The sequence below is a fragment of the Hipposideros armiger genome, unplaced genomic scaffold (assembly GCF_001890085.2).
Source record: "Hipposideros armiger isolate ML-2016 unplaced genomic scaffold, ASM189008v1 scaffold_893, whole genome shotgun sequence".
Lineage (NCBI taxonomy): Eukaryota > Metazoa > Chordata > Mammalia > Chiroptera > Hipposideridae > Hipposideros > Hipposideros armiger.
In genome coordinates this window covers 187,733-206,519 of record NW_017732243.1, presented here as the reverse complement: position 1 = coordinate 206,519, position 18,787 = coordinate 187,733, and the positions used below count along the sequence as shown (strand labels likewise).

At 43.3% G+C, this 18,787-nt stretch overlaps 1 pseudogene; it reads right to left on the bottom strand.

The window, feature by feature from the left end:
• Positions 1-9,606, bottom strand: part of LOC109375026 (uncharacterized protein C8orf34 pseudogene) — a 23,505-nt pseudogene extending 13,899 nt beyond the window's left edge.
• Between the last annotated feature and the right edge of the window lie 9,181 nt (positions 9,607-18,787).

The following is an 18,787-nucleotide window of genomic DNA, read 5'->3' as shown; positions in this document are numbered from 1 at the left end:
GTATTTATGCTGTCCAGCCCCCTCCCTCTCTCCCTCATCCCCACACCCCCAACCAACAGCCATCAGCTGCACCCCCACATCTCTGAGACCGCCTCTGTTCACTTTCCTCACCCATTCAGTTTTTTAGAGTCCACATAAAAGTGAAATCATATGGTATTTGTCTTTCTCTGACTGACTTATTTCACTTAACATAATAGTCTCTAAGTCCATCCATATCATCCCAAATATTATGATTTCATTCTTCTTCCCAATGAAATATTTTGTAAAAATGGATTTGCTGTAAAAATATGTATTTTTTCTAAGATAGCTTTCAACTCTGAGAAATAATTGGTGTTTGAAATGTTTCATGAACTGCTTTTTAACCTGAAAAGAAAATACATTTCCTTTTCTTGATTCTAAAATAATGCATACTATAATTAAAACATTAAAATATATTAAAACATAAAGAAGAATATTTTTTTAAATTATACAAAATTCCACCACCTAGGGAGAAATCCTATTCTAAGTTAGGTGACCATCTCAGAGATATCTCTATAAAAGCACACATACACTTATTATAATTTCACTAAATGACTCTTTAATTTTTTAAATGATATCATAAAACATTTCAGAATTTAAATTTCCAGAGGATGGACACCATGGCTTCTAAATTTCCTTTGTGTTAAGGCCTACACTGCAACCAGGTAAACAGATCCATTTGGCAGGTGACGATATTTTACGTGGGTTCATGTTAATACTCATTGTTTTGAGTTAGAAAGAGACCAGTTAGCAGAAATTCTTTTGTGTTTCTAAATGATTTTCCCCCCACTCTTTTCACATAGTAAATCTTTTACCTTCCCATTCCTACTAGCCATGATTTTCCTCAGTAAAAGGTGGGAAGGGCACAACAGTTAACAATGATGGTATTTTTTTTCATGTAAGGACATAAAAAATATGAAGAAAGTAATTTTATTCAATTAAGCTGAGAAGTCTTAGTTACAACTTGAAGGCATACTATGAGGAGACTTATTCAGACTGAAAAGGGGAATCTGATAACTTTATGTATATACATGAAATAGTAGGCAAAAAGGTCATTACCGAAGATTTAATCTGTCTGACAAAAGGAGGAAGCAAAAGGAGACATCTGAGGAAGGTGGGAACCTACTCATAACTTCTCAGAGATTAGAACACAAGCCCTGCCAGCATCCTCTTTAGTGCAGTGTTTCAAGGAGAGCTAACTTATTGGAGTGAGGTGGGGGGCAGTTTAAAAGGGGACAGGAAAATAATGAAAAGTGAGAGAGCAGGGAGAAGTAAAAGGAAGGAGTCAGAGAGCGAAAAGCAAAGCAGAAGGTGGGTGTGGGTGAGCCAGCACCTCCCATTCCCAGGACCCCTAGTTCTCTGCCCACAGGGACCCAGTCCCTTGCTCCCCATTCACCCTTGGAAACAATCATGACTTCACAGGGGACCACATGGATTTGTTTCATTTGTTCTTGTATTGGGCCTCGGAAAAGTCATGATGTATTTTCTATGTTTTTCATTGCAAAAATGCATCATGACTTTTCCGATGACCCAATATTTATGCAGTTTTGATTTGATGGCTGCTTTGGGGTCCCTATCCTTCCCTTGACCTTTCTCCTGTTTCCCAAGAAAAGTAAGATGAAACATCTTGAAAATGAGTATGTGGATAAAGATACCTAAGGAAACCAGACCTGAATGGCCAGGATAGTGTCATGTGTTCATCAAGATTTTCTTTCCCACCAAGTCTCCTGACTTCCACCTCTATCTGAATGTTCACCGGGCAGTGACTCTCACCCCTCTTAGAAAGGAAGGTGGCGGAACACAAAGATAAGTTGCAAAATTAAATCGTGGTTTCAAACAAGATATAACTTCTATCACTGATTTAGCATTGGTATCACATATTTTGTCAATACTTATCCATCTGTATTATTTACTGTCTTTTAAGAGTTTCTTGAAAGGTTTGTGTGAATAGCCAGTCTTTTTTATAATGTTTCAATTAAATGGCACCTTGAAAGTGGCTTTTCTATGTGAATTCCAATCAAAGCAAAACAACAAATAAAGCACTTTCTTTTCATATACTGATATATGGGGAAACCTGATGTTTTTGTTTATTTGTAGAAATTAAAGTAAAAATTTAACCCCTTGGACTTTTTGTGGAATAAGTGAATTATGCTCTAAGAGTTAGCATTACTGCAGGTTTTATAGTCTCTGAGACTATCTCAGAATGGTATCGTACCTTCTGGGCTTGATTACTTCTTAATTTAAGGGATGATTAAACCTACTTTAGTCCACAACCTTTGCTTTTGTCCTCCATTTATGAAACACGCATACACACAATAAGTTTTTTCTATATCAAACCTTATGAGGTAATATTTTGCTTTAAAAATGCCTGAAAGTAAACAGGACAATATTAGCTATTTGTTAATTCTAGTTGGAGGAAATAGAAGTGTTTGCTATGTGATTCTTTATGCTTTTCTAAAAATGTAAATATTTGAAAATAACTTTTTACTGAAATACTTTTTAAATTTTAACCTAATTTCAGATCTACTGAAAAATTCAAGATTAGTTGAAAGAATTCCTATATATCCTTTGCAGATTATCAAAAAGTAGCAATTTACCACACCACCTTTATAATTCAGTCTTTCTACATATGTTATTTTTTTTCTGAACCATTTAGAAACAAGTTGCATGTATGATATCCTTTTACCCCTCAGTACTTTAATGTACATTTCCTAAATATCAAGGACATTTCTTACAGTACAATTACCAAAATCAGAAAATTAATATATTAGTTTTATATTGACATAATACTAGTTGCTAATCAACAGGTTGTATTCAAATTTTCCAATTATGTCAACAATGCCCTTTGTAGGAAAAGGAACCCCTGGGTCTGCGTGCATTTCGCTGTCAAGCTTCCTCAGACTATTTTAATCTGGAAGCATTCTTCAGTCTTTGCTTGCCTGTCATGACCTTGGCTTTTTTTTTTAAGATTTTATTGGGGAATTGGGGAATGGAAACAGACAAGTTGCTGTCCTTTTGTTCTTCAGTCTAGTTGTGGAGGATGCCTCTTCACTGGCCCATGTTAGCATTATGATCATTGTGCTCTTCCCAGCTGAGGCAGTCGGTCACCAGTCATTGGACAGTAGCTCAAGGCAGCTCACAGCAGCTCACAAAGGCTCACAGTGACTCATGGGGGCTCACATCAGCCCACTGCAGCATGGGCTGCAGCCTATGCCATCACCAGTGACTCACGGGAACCCAGCTCCAGATTGAGCTGTTGTTCACCATCTTAGCTGTAGAGGGCAGTGTCACTGGCCCTCATGTGGGATCCGAACTGGGGCCCTGATGCTCAGAGCTGGTGTCCCAAGCCAACTCTTAACCAATGCGCCACTCGGCTGACCAACATTGGCATTTTTGATGAGTATAGGTCAGATATTTTTGTAGAATGTCCTTAAACTTGGGTTCTCAGAAAAAAATTTAAAGGTGTTACAGGATTGGAAATTGAAAATAAATGTATTTTCTGTTTCTCAAACTAACTTTCAACTGCATCTAATATTGTACTCATTTCCCTCCACCAGACTTAATTCTCTTCTATAGCCTATTTCCATAAAAGGTGTCATCATTTACCAGTTTTTCATTCCAGAAATCTAAGAATTGCCCTCCTCCTTCTCATCCAGTCACGTGATCAAGATGCTGCCTTATAAATACATTTTTCTTTACTTCTTTCCTCTTCATCCCTACCATCATTCCTGAGGTCAGGCTCTCACTCCTGATAGCTCCCATCTGCCTTCCATTCTTCCCCCCTTTCCACATCTCCCCTCCCCACAATCAGTCTTTCATCCCTAAAGCTACTCCAGCAAATCTTTACGTCTAAAATACAAAACTTTGGTGTTCCCCTACTATTAAAGATACTTCAAGGATTATACATAGTTTGTGGGCTAAATCACAAATGCTTTTTTAGAGTATGCAGAGCCTGCCTTGCTGCTTTAACTCCCAGCCCTCTCTCTACACCTACTATGCTCCAGTCACACTGAACTCCTTGGAAATTCCCAAACAACCCTGTTAGTTTATGCCTCTGAGCCTTGACATATGCTGTTCCCTTAGCCTTAAATATGCTCCTCCTTCCCCACTCACGTTCTTTTTTACTCAACTATTTTTCTATTAAAACTGACTTACCTACCATCATCCCCCGCCTACAGCAATGGAATTTTGTTCTTTTTTTCTATGATCTCTAGGGGGGAAAAAAGTTTTACAACAATTATAACCACCAGAGAACACTTCCTGGTTGTCTAAACCATTCCTAGACCAAACTAACAGCTCAGAAACCAGAACTCAGTGTGCCACCTAAATAATGAGCATAAAGAGGTCATTTGTTTTAGTTTCCCTGTTTTGTCCTGCAGCCATTAGCTTCACCTCTTACTACTCTGAGATATTTACATGTATGACTGGTTATGTGAAGTTTCTTATGATTTCATTATTACATGTATAGCTCTCAAGATGAGGCTTTTCCTCCTGGGAGTGGCCTATACTAATTATATATATATATATATATATATATATATATATATATATCAGTCACAAATATTAGCATTGTCAGAGTAGTGAATGGTAGCAACAAAAAGGTTAATTACCCAGGAAAAAAATTCCATGTGATTATTATTGTCAATGTGTTGTAGAAATTACAGTGGCTGGCACAATTGGCCTATGGGCCTTGGGCTAGGCCTTCTCTGCCCTCAGTTATTTTGTGTCACAAATAAATATTTGTGAAATAAATAATTGCGTTGTCAAGGTTAGGATATAATGAGGCCTATAAAGAAATGGGAAAATTATTTTTCAAGTTATCCATTTCAAAGAAAAGACTCCATTTGTTAGGTATTAGGTAGAAGGTTAGGTATTAGGACTAATTGTGACATGCTTTTACTGAGGCTCCCAAGACTGTGGTCAGAGCCCTGCTGAACTATGATACAGCTTGTATTTTTTATAAACTCACTCCAGCCTAAGTTTAGTTTTGAGTTTCCAATCCTGTAAATCAGTGATGATTTTCTTTTTATAAATTAAAGTTTATTGGGGTGTCAATGGTTAGTAAAATTACATAGGTTTCAGGTGTACAATTCTGTAATACATCATCTATATATCACATTGTGTGTTCACCACCCAATCAGTTATCCTTCCATTACCATATATTTAATCCCTTGATTCCCATAAGAATCATCTAAGACGCTCTGAAAAAATACTGATGTCTGAGACCCACTCCCAGAGGTTCAGATTTAACTATCTTCAACACTGCTATATTTGGAAATTGGGGATTTTAATATAAAGTGCCAGTTACTGCTGGAAAAGATTCTATTTTATTTTTGTCTGGTTTCTTAAATTTTTTTAAATTTCACTTTGATATATGTTTGGTTTATTTGTTTCCGAGATTGCATGGGGCTACCATGCTAGAAAACTTACATAATAATCTTTATGTAGATATAGCTATTTCTATGTTTAGCATATGGTTTCTTCAGAGAACGGCAACGTGAAAACACTGAAGGGATTTGACATTTAATCACTGGAATTCCCAGATAAGATTCTGGGAAAACATCAATATAAATGATGACACTGAAGTTATTAATGCATAAAGACATTTCCTAAACTGCTACATGGTTGTGAATGATATGAAAACTACTGAGGGCTTTTTCTGTGAGTTCCAGGAAAGATAGAACTGCTAGGAGTTCTTGTAGCTAAGAATCTGAATACAGTTTAAAGTGGATGGAAAGTCTTTAACTCATGAGTAATTGTTGAGTCATCTAGTTTTAAGTAACCACATATTCAATCTTTCATGAAATTAAGATAGCTTTCAGTGATACAATAAAGTAAAATAGTTAACTTTTATTTGAAACCATCATATTGCATAGCAATTGCAACCAATGATTATTAAGTAACTGGCAGGGGCCAGCCGAGTGGCTCAGTTGGTTAAGAGCTTGCTCAAGAGTTTGAGCTCTGAGCAACAGTGGTTCGAGTCCAGCCCAAGCTGAGCAGCCGCTGAGCTGCAAATAGGTAGCAGGATGGCTCAGCTAAAAAAAAAAAAAAAAGGGCCGGCCGAGTGGCGCGATGGTTAAGAACTCGCTTGGGATGCCAGAGGGCCCCGGTTCGGATCCCACATATGAGGGCCAGTGACACTGCCCTCCACAGCTAAGATGCTGAACAACAGCTCAACCTGGAGCTGGGCTGCCATGAGTCGCCGGCGACGGCGTGGGCTGCAGTCCCTGTGGCAGTGGATTGCCATGGGCTACCGTGTGTGGCCAGCAGCCAGCGTGAGCGGCCCGCAGCCGCAGTGAGCGGCCGTCCAGAAGCCGGCGACTGATATGCCTCGCCAGAGAAGAGCGCAATGATGGTGCCAACTTGGGCCAGTGAAGCAACATCCTCCACAACTAGATTGAAGAACAAAACGACAGCAACTTGTCTGTTCCCCTTTCCCCAATTCCCCAGCACTGTTCCCATCCCCCCAATTCCCCAATAAAAATCTTTAAAAAAAAAAAAAGTAACTGACTATTTCACTCAAGTACAGTTTAGATGTCAGTTCTAAACTTGAAATTGGAAAACACATTCTTTTTTATGAAATGTTGGTTTTCCACATTGTGGTTGCTATTTTGTTTTCAAAATCATAGTCTAAATTTGTAGTCTATTTTGGTTGGGCATGTGGAAAGATTAAAGAAGTTCTGAACAAATTACATTATAGTCAGTTAGATTTTAAAAGCTTCGACACTGGATTAATATATTAAAAAGTAAAATTAGGGATATGAAAATGTTTTTCTATGTTTAAAGTGACTCAAACCCTGTACGTTGCAAGAAGAGTAGAGTGCTCAGAATAATTTATAATGGGACAAATTAAAGTCCCTTGTTCAAAGAAAGACATTAATACAAAAATTATCTTAGGTATCACCTAACTCTTGCAGAATATTATTAGCATTTAAGTGTAAATGAGTTAGAAACATGTGTACTCTGTTTTCCTTAAAATACAATTATTGAAAGACTGGCAAAAGTACAGAGAACAAAAGAGTGGCCAGTCTCCAAGTACCACTTACGGGCACATAAATGCTGGCCTTCCTCCTGCCTTTCAAATGGACTCAAGCTTCCCAGCATAATGTTCTAGTGGTAGGACTGTTTCTAAATAATCATCTCCAGCAAAAAAAAAGAAAGCACTAGTCAGCTTGATGAGTGGTTCGTAATCCATGGAGCATTTACAAAAATACTGTGAAAGACATTGGAACATAATGATCATAAACAATAAAAGAGCTGCTTCAGAGGCTCTGTGACCTATTGGGCAATATTCCAACAGTGGGAACTTCCTGGCCTGTCACCCAGTTATCTTTTCCGTTTGGCTCTGACATTATGGTTGGGAGGGGTCGGAGACAATTTGCTACTAGGACTTCAATTTTTTTGTAAGTACTCACTTATGAGGAGACTTGCTATTTCCATGGCTCTGCTTCCTCATTCACTTGTATTTAAGTGTTCAAATATCTCCTTTACAATGACCTATAAAACAGTGATAATTATGACACAGGGAGCATGAAGGTATTTTACTCACCAACACCGCTAAGCACATGTAGATCAAGTAAATATAACTATCCCTACTGAAAACTTCATAAGCTATGGAACAAGTGTCAATTGCCATTCATGATGAAGAAAATCACCACATCTCCTAGGCTTACATGATTTTTCTTTGAAAAACAGCACAGTCGCACTTAGATTTCTCTGCAGCATTTCTGTTGTCTGGCTGTGCAAGAAATTGTCATGACTCCTCCTTCTTGAGAGCTTCTGTTGGGGAGTCCCACAGTTTTCCTTTATCCATAATCAGGGAGAACCTGGTTGTCTGGTCAGAGCAAGTATAAGTTAACTGTTTGGCGAGTGTCATAGGAGAGGTCTTGGAGTGTTCTGTCTCTGGAGTGTTCTGTCTTCATAGGGATTAAATATTCAGACATGCTTGAAATGCTTATCTAATAGATTTGGAGTGGAAAGTGTGTGTGTGGGGGGAGGAGGAACACAAGAGGCAGTTTCACTTTGCTGGTATGTTCATCCATCCCATATCAGGTGTGATAGAATGGTGAAGGCTGTCAACTGCGTTAACTGGACTCATTTGCTTGAGATAAGTGGGCACCGTTGTAACAACTCAAATGAAAGCAATTTTGTTAAAATTTTTACACGGTTGAAGGCAAAGCAGATTTGCTGCCAGTCAAAGGGAAGGAGGCTGAGAAGACTGCTGCAGCCAGGCTGGGTTCAATTGCTCAGAAAAGAAAGACTCTGTTTTCTGTCTCTCTCCTCTCATCACTCTCCAGATTGTTACCTCCTGTGTGGCAAGAAATTCCCTTTGAAACGATCATAATATACAGCCTTTTCCCCCCAGCTTGTAGCAAATCGCTATGCCGTTCCCAAGATAAAAGTTTCTCCTGGCCTCCATTTTCTGATTCCTGTATGATATTTTGGCATTTCATGCTATTTTATGAGGCTGAAACACTACCTATTGTATGCTATTTTAAAGTGAAGCATCAATATTCTTGCTTTTGAAGTGATAAAAAATTATTTCGTTATTTAAGCAACCCAAACTCTGAACTATTTATAACTACACTTCCAGGAGATTTGACTTAATTATTTCCTGTATGTGGGAAGAGGAAACCAAGGCCAGTGTGCAGGTCTGGCCTCTGCTCCCTGCGAGCCCGTCACCCCCTGTGCTGTGGTGGGAGAACGCCCTGCTAGAGCATCTCTCTGTTTAGTCAGACATCTGCCGTCAAGCCGACTGCGAATACGTAGGCCTTGACCTTAACGACGCCAGCACTGCGCAGCCGCTGCACCTGCTACAGGGAAAGGAAAGAAACACAAGAGAAGCAGAAATGCTTCACTGGAGAGAAAATCTATAGTTTGCTACTGACAGGAAGCTAGTCCCTCTTGCAATAAAGGGAAATAAAACAACACTTACAATTAAAAAACAAATCCAAACGACAAACAAAAATGACAGTAACCAATCAAACAAAAAACCCCAAAAGTTGTTAAGAAAAAGAAAGAAAAAAAGAATAACTCAAAATTATCAAACAACAGATGGGCTTATTTGAAGTCTGAGGAATATATCTAGGTCTAGCTTATTTCTAACTCCTCCCCTTTTCTTCTCTTTCCTATCTCTTTACCTTTCTTTATTTTTCTCTTCTGCCCCCTCATTTTTTCTCTTCTGTCCTCACTCCTCTTCTCCCTTCCTCCCCTGCAGACTGCTCCTATCCTCCAGTCTCTAATTCTAATTTTTTAAAGGTTAACAAAATATGGAAGTTTATTGTAGGAGACTAGGATAGTATGGATGAATGGAATGGAAATGCCTACAGGTCATTTGGAGAATCATCTGTGATTTGAATTTAAAAATCACTACAAGCAAGATTTTATCCATCATCATGCATTCTTTTGTTTCTACTTCTCATTTCTTATTTTTCTTCTTCAATTTCAGCAACACATTTCTCAATTTCTTCAGAATGTAAATTTTGAGGGGTTGATCTCTCCTCATGACAGCAGGTTCATTGTTTTCACTACCTGACTGAACCACTTCAGAACGGCCTTTATAATCAGTTTGAGGGACATACTGTCCATGTCCATAGCTTCCTCAGTATAGTTCTTCTCTTGAAATTCATTCACTGACTGGGCAACCCCGCCTTCCAGACATGATATGTGCCTGAGGGGACCAGTCTCCTGAGGCGGGGGGGACAGTGAAGGTGAAGGTAGGCTGGGTCCCAGCAGGAGGGTGAGGTGAAGGGAACAGCAGCCCCAACCCCAGAAGCAGGAGCTAAAGCTCAGACTCCAAGAGCCCAGGAAGCCTGTGGGCACAGGACTCCCTACCTGGTCCTGGCAGTTCGCATGGAGAGAGTTTATAGGTCCTCTGCTCTTTCTGCACTCATTTACAGTAGAGTTGAACAAAGGGCAAACAAAAATTTCTTCTGGACACATATAAATAAAAACTGTTGTAGGGTTTCCATGTTGTAGAATGTTGTAAAGACATTTCATTTCCAGTTTCTCTTGTGAGGATTGTTAGCATAAGGAATATTCTTTGAAAAGCTTTTATTTTCTTTCTTTTTTTAAAGATTTTATTGGGGAATTGGGGAAGGGGAACAGTGTTGGGGAATTGGGGAAGGGGAACAGTCAAGTTGTCCTTCAATCTTAGATGTGGAGGGCACAGCTAGCTCAGCTCCCAAGTCCAGTCGCCATCCAGTTGCCCATTGGCAGCTCACGGCTGTTCAGCTCAAGGTGCCGTGTTCAATCTTAGTTTCAGGTGGGCATAGCCCACCATCCCATGCAGGAGTCGAACCGGCAACCTTGTTGTTAGGAGCACATGCTCTCACCAGCTGAGCCATCCTGCCACCTGTTGGCAGCTCAGTGGCAGCTCAGCTCAGGCGCAGCTCACTTGCCCATGTGGGAATCGAACTGGTGACGCTGTTGCTCAGAGCTCACACTCTTAACCAACTGAGCCACTCAGATGGCCCGAAAAGCTTTTCTTTTTTTAAAATTGAAGCCTTACAGTCTATAGAAATGAACAAAAGTATTAACAGAAAGCTTGGTTATAGATATTTTGTAGGAAATAATTCAAAATGTCAAAATTTTTAGCACAGAGTTTTTAGTACAGCAAAAGTGTTACAGAAATGTGTAAAAATGAAGCCATGGATCCACAAATCATGGTACCATATATACATACAGTGAAATCCTGTGCAGCTACTAAAGATGATTCTTTCCAAGTTTTCAGTGATATATGGAGGTGCCTAAGTAGAGAAAAAGCACAGTAAACCGTAACAGCAAGGTAAAAGAATGTAATCAATCTATATGTATTGATATGGCACCATCTTCAAAGCGGATGATATAGCAAGCACAATTTTTCATAGTCACAAGTTTTGTTGTGCAAAATTATAATTTTATATGTCCTTACTTTCTGTAATACCTGAGTCTTATTTCCCATTACCCTGAATGGAAGAAGACATAATCTAGTCATTTCTAGGTAGACTCTGTCAAATGCAGTGATATCTCAGTCATTCCAAGCTTTAGACTCAAGTAAATCAACAGATTGAATGCTGGAACTCTGCCCTATCTGATCTTGAGAACCCAGCTGCTTTCGCCTCTGTGCTTGACATAAGGCATATGTCCAACTCTGTGCCCAAACCTCATTGTGGGTTCAACTGATTGGCAAATAAGTTACATGCCTGCCACAGTTTCAAGGGAATGTTAGAAATGTGATTTGCTCTTTTGTTTACTTTCCAGCCTCTCTGGTATGTAATGGAGCTCATAAGGGGCTGGAACGACTTGATAATGGAGCCGTAAATGGCTATAGCATCATCCCCATTAGGATGACCAGATTGCTCTACAGGTCGAGGTTACAGACAGTATACCAGCCCCATGGTATCTATTGGGTTGTCAGAAAAGTCATGACATATTTTGTCTATGTTTTTCAAAGGTAATTTATTTATATAAAGAACAAAGATCAATCAATGATATATTGCCTGTTTTGTTCGATAACCTTTTGCCATCTTTCAGTGAGCTTCATAATTCCTCGTTCATAGAAGGCCCTGTCTTTATTTGCAAAAATCTGAACAAGGTGCTGATTCGCAGCCTCATCTGAATTGAATGTTATGCCATGCAAGGAGTTTTGAAGAGAGTGAAACAAGTGGAAGTCTGGCGGTGCAAGGTCAGGTGAGTATGGTGAGTGTGGCAACACATCCCATCCAAGCTCCAATAATTTTTGACAGGTAATCAAACTTATGTGTGGTCTCGCGTTGTCGCGATGAAACACAACTCCTTTACAATTAACAAGCTCTGGATGTTTCTGGATGATGGATTCATTCAAACTATTCACTTGCTGACAGTACACATTTGGGTTGATTGTTTGGTTTCTTGGTAGGAGTTTGAAAAACACGGGCACCTTTAAAATCCCACCACACTGAGAGCATAACCTTCCTCTAATGAATGTCTGCTTTCGATGTCATTTGAGGCGAATCATCATGTCGGAACCAAGACCAAGACCATTTGCACACCACATTGTTGTAAACAATCCACTTCTCATCACCAGTTATCAGTCACTTCAAAAAAGATCATTTTCCTCACATTTAATGAGCATATTGCAGGTGTTTATACATGCCATCAAATGAACTTCTTTGAGTTCATGCGGAACCCAAAGATCAAACTTGCTTACATATCCCAGCTTCTTTAGGTGGTCATGAACGCTTGAATGATAAATGTTCAATGTTTCTGCAATCTCTTGTGTCATGTAACATGGGTTTGACTCGATCAATGCCTTTATTTTGTTGTCATCAACCTCAGTGGGCTTCCCTGACTGAGGAGCGTCGTTGAGATCAAAATTACCAGCACGGAATTTTGTGAACCATCATTGGCACTGACGTTCTTGTAGAGCATTGTCACCGCAAACTTTACACAACTTTTCACAAGTTTGATGCGCGTTCTTCCCTTTATGGAAGTAAAACAGTAAACTATGGCAAAAATGCACAGTTTGGTTTTCCATCTTCAACTTGTTGCAAAATCTCCAAAACTCAACCAAATCACTCAATTTTCTTTTTAGAATGAAGCTAGAACTGTCAGCTGTCAAATGACATAGCAATAACATAGCTGCAAATGACGCTAGTACTTCCAAAAATGAACTAGTGCCATCTGTCACAAACATGCGCCATGACTTTTCCGAAGACCCAATAATAATTGAGTCAAATGATGCAACTTCACTTTACAACTGATTGAACAAAGAAAGACTTTAGTGGTTAAGATTCCCTTTCCAATTATGGCAGATTTGCCCCTCTGATAATGCAAATATCTCTCACAATGATAACGTTTCTCAGATGAGACAACACAGTCCTTTAGCAATCAATCAGAGTGTCCATGGAGCACCATGTGCAAGAAAATCAAGTAAAAATTGACCATGCCTTATATTTGCACAATTCTTAGATTTTGTAGAACATACCTGTGCCTTTTCTTACTTGACCCTAAAAATAGGTTTGTGAAGGGAAGCGGTCCCCATTTTATAGGCAAGGAGAAAGGGGTTCAGGGTTGAACTGTTGGCCCTAAGTCAAACCACTAGTAAATGGTGAAGGTGGGACCAGGACTCAGCTGTTTCCAGTATTCCATATTGTCACATTTCCTGATGCTTCTGTAAAGAGGCTTTAGTAGGAAAACTGGAGAAAGCCTGGGGGATGAGAAGGAGATACCACTGGATGGAGAAGATGCAGGAGGGCGCCTTTAAAAAGGAGAGGCTGGGGCCGGCCGAGTGGCGTGATGGTTAAGAACTGGCTTGGGATGCCAGAGGGCTTCGGTTCGGATCCCACATATGACGGCCAGTGACACTGCCCTCTACAGTTAAGATGCTGAACAACAGCTCAACCTGGAGCTGAGCTGCTGTGAGTCGCCAGTGATGGTGTAGGCTGCAGCCCCTGTGGCAATGGGATGCCATGGGCTACCGTATGTAGCCAGCAGCCAGCGTGAGCAGCCAGCAGCCAGCGTGAGCAGCCAGCAGCCAGCGTGAGCGGCCAGCAGCCACAGTGAGCAGCCGTCCAGAAGCTGGTGACTGATCTGCCTCACCCAGGAAGAGCACAATGATAATACCAACATGGGCCAGTGAAGAGACATCCTCCACAACTAGACTGAAGAACAAAACGACAGCAACTCTCTGTTCCCCTTCCCCAATTCTCCAGCGCTGTTCCCATCCCCCCAATTCCCCAATAAAAATCTTTAAGAAAAAAAAAAAAGGAGAGGCTGGTGGAGCCGAGGGTTCCTTCTTTCACCAACATCCAACATTGTCCAGGACCTGCCCTGTATTAGTAAGTATGTTTCCAACTCAGGTTCTATACTTTTTACTTTTTTTTAACCCCTTTCCCTTTTTATTGGTCTCCCTGACCAAATATACCGTGACCATTAGGAAAAAAAGGTACAAGTTGTAAGTATAAGTTCCCACAAGGTCCCACTTGTCAAAGCAACATTATAAAAAGCTGTGGCACGTTCCTTTGTTTTCAGAATAACTCTGTGAGCTTCTGCTGCTGATCTGCAAACACAGCATTCTCTTTTAAGCCAGGGACCTCTTTGGTGTGTGTTGAAAGGATGACAAAGAAAAATGAGCCCAGTGAGTCTAAAGACCTAAAAGTCACAGCCTCCCTGCTAATATTTTGTGTTTTTAATGTTTGCCACAGTGATGGAGAATAATTCAATGAGGCTTGATTAGATTTACATAAAGACAGCAGGCTTGCTGAAATCACAAGTGAGGAGTAGGTGGGAGGAAGGAGGCGACCGGAACTGTGTAACAAACACAGTGTGAGCCAAATAGAAAAACAATGTACCTCTTTGCCCAGTTTTCTATAGCAGCCCAACATCCAATGTCAGCAAAGGAAAAGAACAAAGGGATAAAAACAAGATCCACCCATGTCTTTCAGGGTAGAAAGGAATGAAGGTAAAATTTATGCTAAATAGTTGTGACTGTACTCTGTCAGCCTGACAAAAGAGAGACTGTCTGCTTAGGAAACCCTCAGGCTTCTCTTAACACACTTGGCAGTGCGGGTTCTTCCCTGTGTCTCTCTTGGGAAAGTGTTTTCACACTGGTGGTTGCTAAGCACTGTTAGCACATTGTGACAGTTAAACCAAAGTCAGGGTGTATGTTGGTTACTTGTTTGTTTATTCATTTACATTTGGCTTTGTTTTAAAAACGCTTTGAGGTGGCAGTGCCCAGTGGTTCAGGGTGCTTTGTGCCTTGGTCATATTTAGTCAGTTATTGAAAGCAAAAGTGATCACTTCAGAGGACACTTCGGTGAATAGAAAAGTGCTGATTTATCACTATAACTAGGAAAATAGGCCAGAATGCTTTTTCATTAACTAACAATAGGTCTGCAGCAGCTTCTGCAACACATGAAGGCTGGACAGTTTTAGTTAAAAATGATCAACAGTGTGCTGTGCTCCAAAGGGCCACAAAGGCCCCCTAGGCTGACATGCCCAACTACAATGCTCTTGGTAAACCCCAGGAGTGTACCCCTATGATCCTCAACCTCAGAAAAGTTTAGCCCAAACCAGTGCTGCTTGTACCAGAAAAACTACAGCATAGAGGCACCGGGATGTGTCACTAGAGACTGAATAAGATGTTTATAATTTAACTTATTTAAATCAATCTAATTTTAATCTTGAACTAATTTGGGCTCTCTCCAAAGTTCAAAAACAAAAAATTGATTATGGCAGAGTTGCAAACTGGTTAAAAGTAAATTCTCTATCTTTTAAGGAGATGGGTTTGAAGATGTCTGTAACCACATTCTAGATAGTTCTATAGCTAGTTTTGTGGACTTGGACAAGTCACTTAAACTTTCAGTGCCTCAGTTTTCACATATGAAAATGAAGTAATAATACCTCTCTCATCACTTGTATCAAATGAAGTAACATTTATAATTGCTTAGCACTTTATGAGAGCTTTTGATGTTGTTCGTTATTAGTATGTGCCTGGCACTATCTCAGGCCTTATGGATGCCAAAATGTCTTAGTCTGCCCCGGAGACACGTGCAGCATTTGAGAGCCCCCAGGCACCGCGGAGGGCGCCTCAGTGCTCCCGGGCATGCTTGGTGGGTGTCGCTGGACCCCCGAGCACCCACAGCGGGGGACGCTGGGCCCCCGGGCAACCACAACGGGTGGCGCCTGGACCACGGGCACCCACAGCTGGAGTCTCCGGGCTACAGGCACCCACGACGGGGGTCGCCAAGCTCCCTTGCACCCACAGCGGGCTTTGCTGGGCCCCTGGGCACCCGCGGCGGGAGTCATCAGGCTCCCAGGCACAATCGGCGGGTGTCATCGGGCCCCGGGAAATGGCGGTGGGCATCACTGGACTTCCAGACACCTGCGACGAGCGTCCCTGGGCCCCTGGGCACCAGCGGCGGCAGTCGCCAGGTCCCGGGCAACATCGGGTAGTGTCGCCAAGCCCCCGGGGCCCTGCGGCGGGCGTCATCGGCCCCGGGACTTCTGCGGCGGGTGTCCCCGGGCCCCTGGCACCAGCGGTGGGCATCTCCGGACACCTGTCACCCGCGGGGGCGACGCCAGTCACCCAGGGACATGCAGCGAGAAACACCGGTCCCCCGGTGACCCGCGGTGGCCATCACTGGGCCCTGGGGACACGCGGTGGGCCACGCCAGTATCCTGGGGAACCGCACCGGGCCACACTGGTCCCCCTGCCATGCCAGTCCCCAGGGGACCCGAGGCGGATTACACCCGTTTTCCGGTGACCCACTGCGTGATACGCTGGTCCCCAGGGACCCACAACAGGTCATGCCGGTCCCCAGGAGACTCACGGCGGGCCATGCCCCGGTGACCTGTGGCATGCGATGCTGGTCCCCCGGGAAACAGTGTCCGGCAATACCAGTAACCCGGTGTCATCCAGGTAAATGCCGGTCCCCCGGGGAACCTGCACTGGGCCACACTGGTCCCCCGGGAACATGAGGCAGTTCACGCTCGTCCCCCGGTGACTGCGGGGGGCGAGGCCGGTCACCTGGGGACACACGGTGGGTGACACTGGTTTCCCGGTGACTCCCAGTGGGCGACAAAGGTACCCTGGTGACACGTGGGGTGCAATGCAGGTCCCACGGGGGGACATATGACTGGCATCGCCAGTCTCCCTGGGACTCTCAGCAGGTGACACCAATCCCACGTTCACATGTGGGGTGAGACTCTGTTCCCCTGGGGACTTGCGCCAGGCCTCGCTGGTCCTTTGGCCATGCTGGTCTTCAGAGATCCTGTAGTGAGCCACTCCTGTCCCCCGGGGACACGCGGTGGACCACTCCAGACCACCAGGGACCGTGGTGGGCGATGCCCATCCCCCGGTGACACGCGGCAGGTGACATCGTTCCTCCAGGACACCGCGGTGGGCAATGTGGGTCCCCAGGTGACCCGCGGGGGGCGACGCCAGTTCCCCTGGGACATGCGGCAGGCGACACCGTTCCTCGGGTTACCCGCGGCGGGCCACGCCCGTCCCTGGGGACACACAGCGGGCCAAACCGTTTCCCTGGGGACTCGCGCTGCCGGCCACTCCAGTCTCCTGGGAAGCCAGGGCGGAGGGGAGAGTGATGTCTGTTGCCCCGTGACCAGCGGCAGGCCAAGCTGTTTCCCTGGAGACCCACGCCTGTTCCCCTGGTGACCCGCTGAGGTCCACGCCAGTCGCCATGGTACACACGGCGGGCGACAGCGGCCCTCCGCTGACCGGCTGCTGGCCACGCCATTCCACATCGAAAAGCGGCTGGCCTTGCTGGTTCCCCGCGGACCCGCGGCCAGTGACTCCGTTCCCCTGGTGACCCGCAGGGGAGTGAGGGGGAACAGGAGAGACACCGGCACCCCAGTGACACACAGAGGGTGACATCGGTCCCCTAGGACCCCGGCGGGCGACACGGGACCCCCGGTGACCAGTGGCAGGATGACCCCGGCCCCCTGGGTCCCTGCGCTGGGCCTTGCGGGTCCACAGGACACCAGCAGCAGGCCACTCCCGGCACCCCATGGATCCGTGCCTGCTACTCTTGGTCATCTGGGGACCAGAGGCAGTCCAGGCCAGTCCCCCAGGGTCCAGGGCCAGGCCACTCCTGTACTCCAGCCACTCTGGTCCCTAGGAGATCCTTGTGGACCCACGTGGCCTGCGTGTGTGGGGGAGGGGGGGGAGGGAAATGGCAGATGTATACACTGAAAACTATAAGACACTGTTGAAAGACATTTATCAAGGGCTGGCAGAGTGGCTCTTGGTTAAGAGCTGGCTTGGGAGCAGGAGCTCTGAGCAGCAGGGCCGCTCGTTGGGATGCCACATGGGCCAGTGACACCCTCCCTCTATTTCTAAGATGGTGAACAGCAGCTCCACCTGGAGCTGAGCTGCAGTGAGCTGCCTACAGCTGCGGTCCAATGGCTGGCGACTGTGAAGAGTGCAATGATCACAATACCAACATGGGCCAGTGAAGGGATGTCCTCCACAACTAGACTGAAGAACAAAAGGACAGCAACTTGTCTGTTCCCCTCCCCCAATTCCCCAATAAAATCTTTTTTAAAAAAGAAAGAAATTTATGAAGACACAAATAAGTGGCGAAATATACCATGTTCATGGATTGGAAGAATCAACATAATTAAAATGACCATATTACCTAAAGCAATATATAGATTTAATGCAATTCCCATCAAAATCCCGATGGCATTTTTCAAAGAAATAGAACAAAAAAAATAATCAAAATGTGTATGGAACCACGTAAGTCCCCAAATAGCCAAAGCAACACTAAGAAAAAAGACCAAAGCTGGAGGACCACACTCCCTGACTTCAAATTATACTACAAAGCTACTATAATCAAAACAATATGGTACTGGCAGAAAAGCAGACACACAGACCAATGGAACAGAATTGAGAACCCAGAAATAAACCCACATGTACTTGGGCACTGATTTGCAACAAAGGAGCCAAAAACATACAATGGAGAAAGGAAAGTCTCCTCAATAAATGGTGCTGGGAAAATTGGAACACCACATGCAAAAGAATGAAACTAGACTGCTATCTGTCATCCTGTACCAAAATTAACTCAAAATGGATTAAAGACCTGAAACAATAAAATACACAGAAAAAAACACATTAAACTTATGGACCTTGCTTCTCAGAGAGGTTTTTGTGAGCTTGACCCCAAAGGCAGGGGAAATTTTTAAAAGCAAAAATCAATGAATGGGACTACACAAACTGAAAAGCTTCTGCACAACAAAAGAAACCTCAACAAAACAAAATAGAAGATATTTGTAAATGATACCTCCAAAT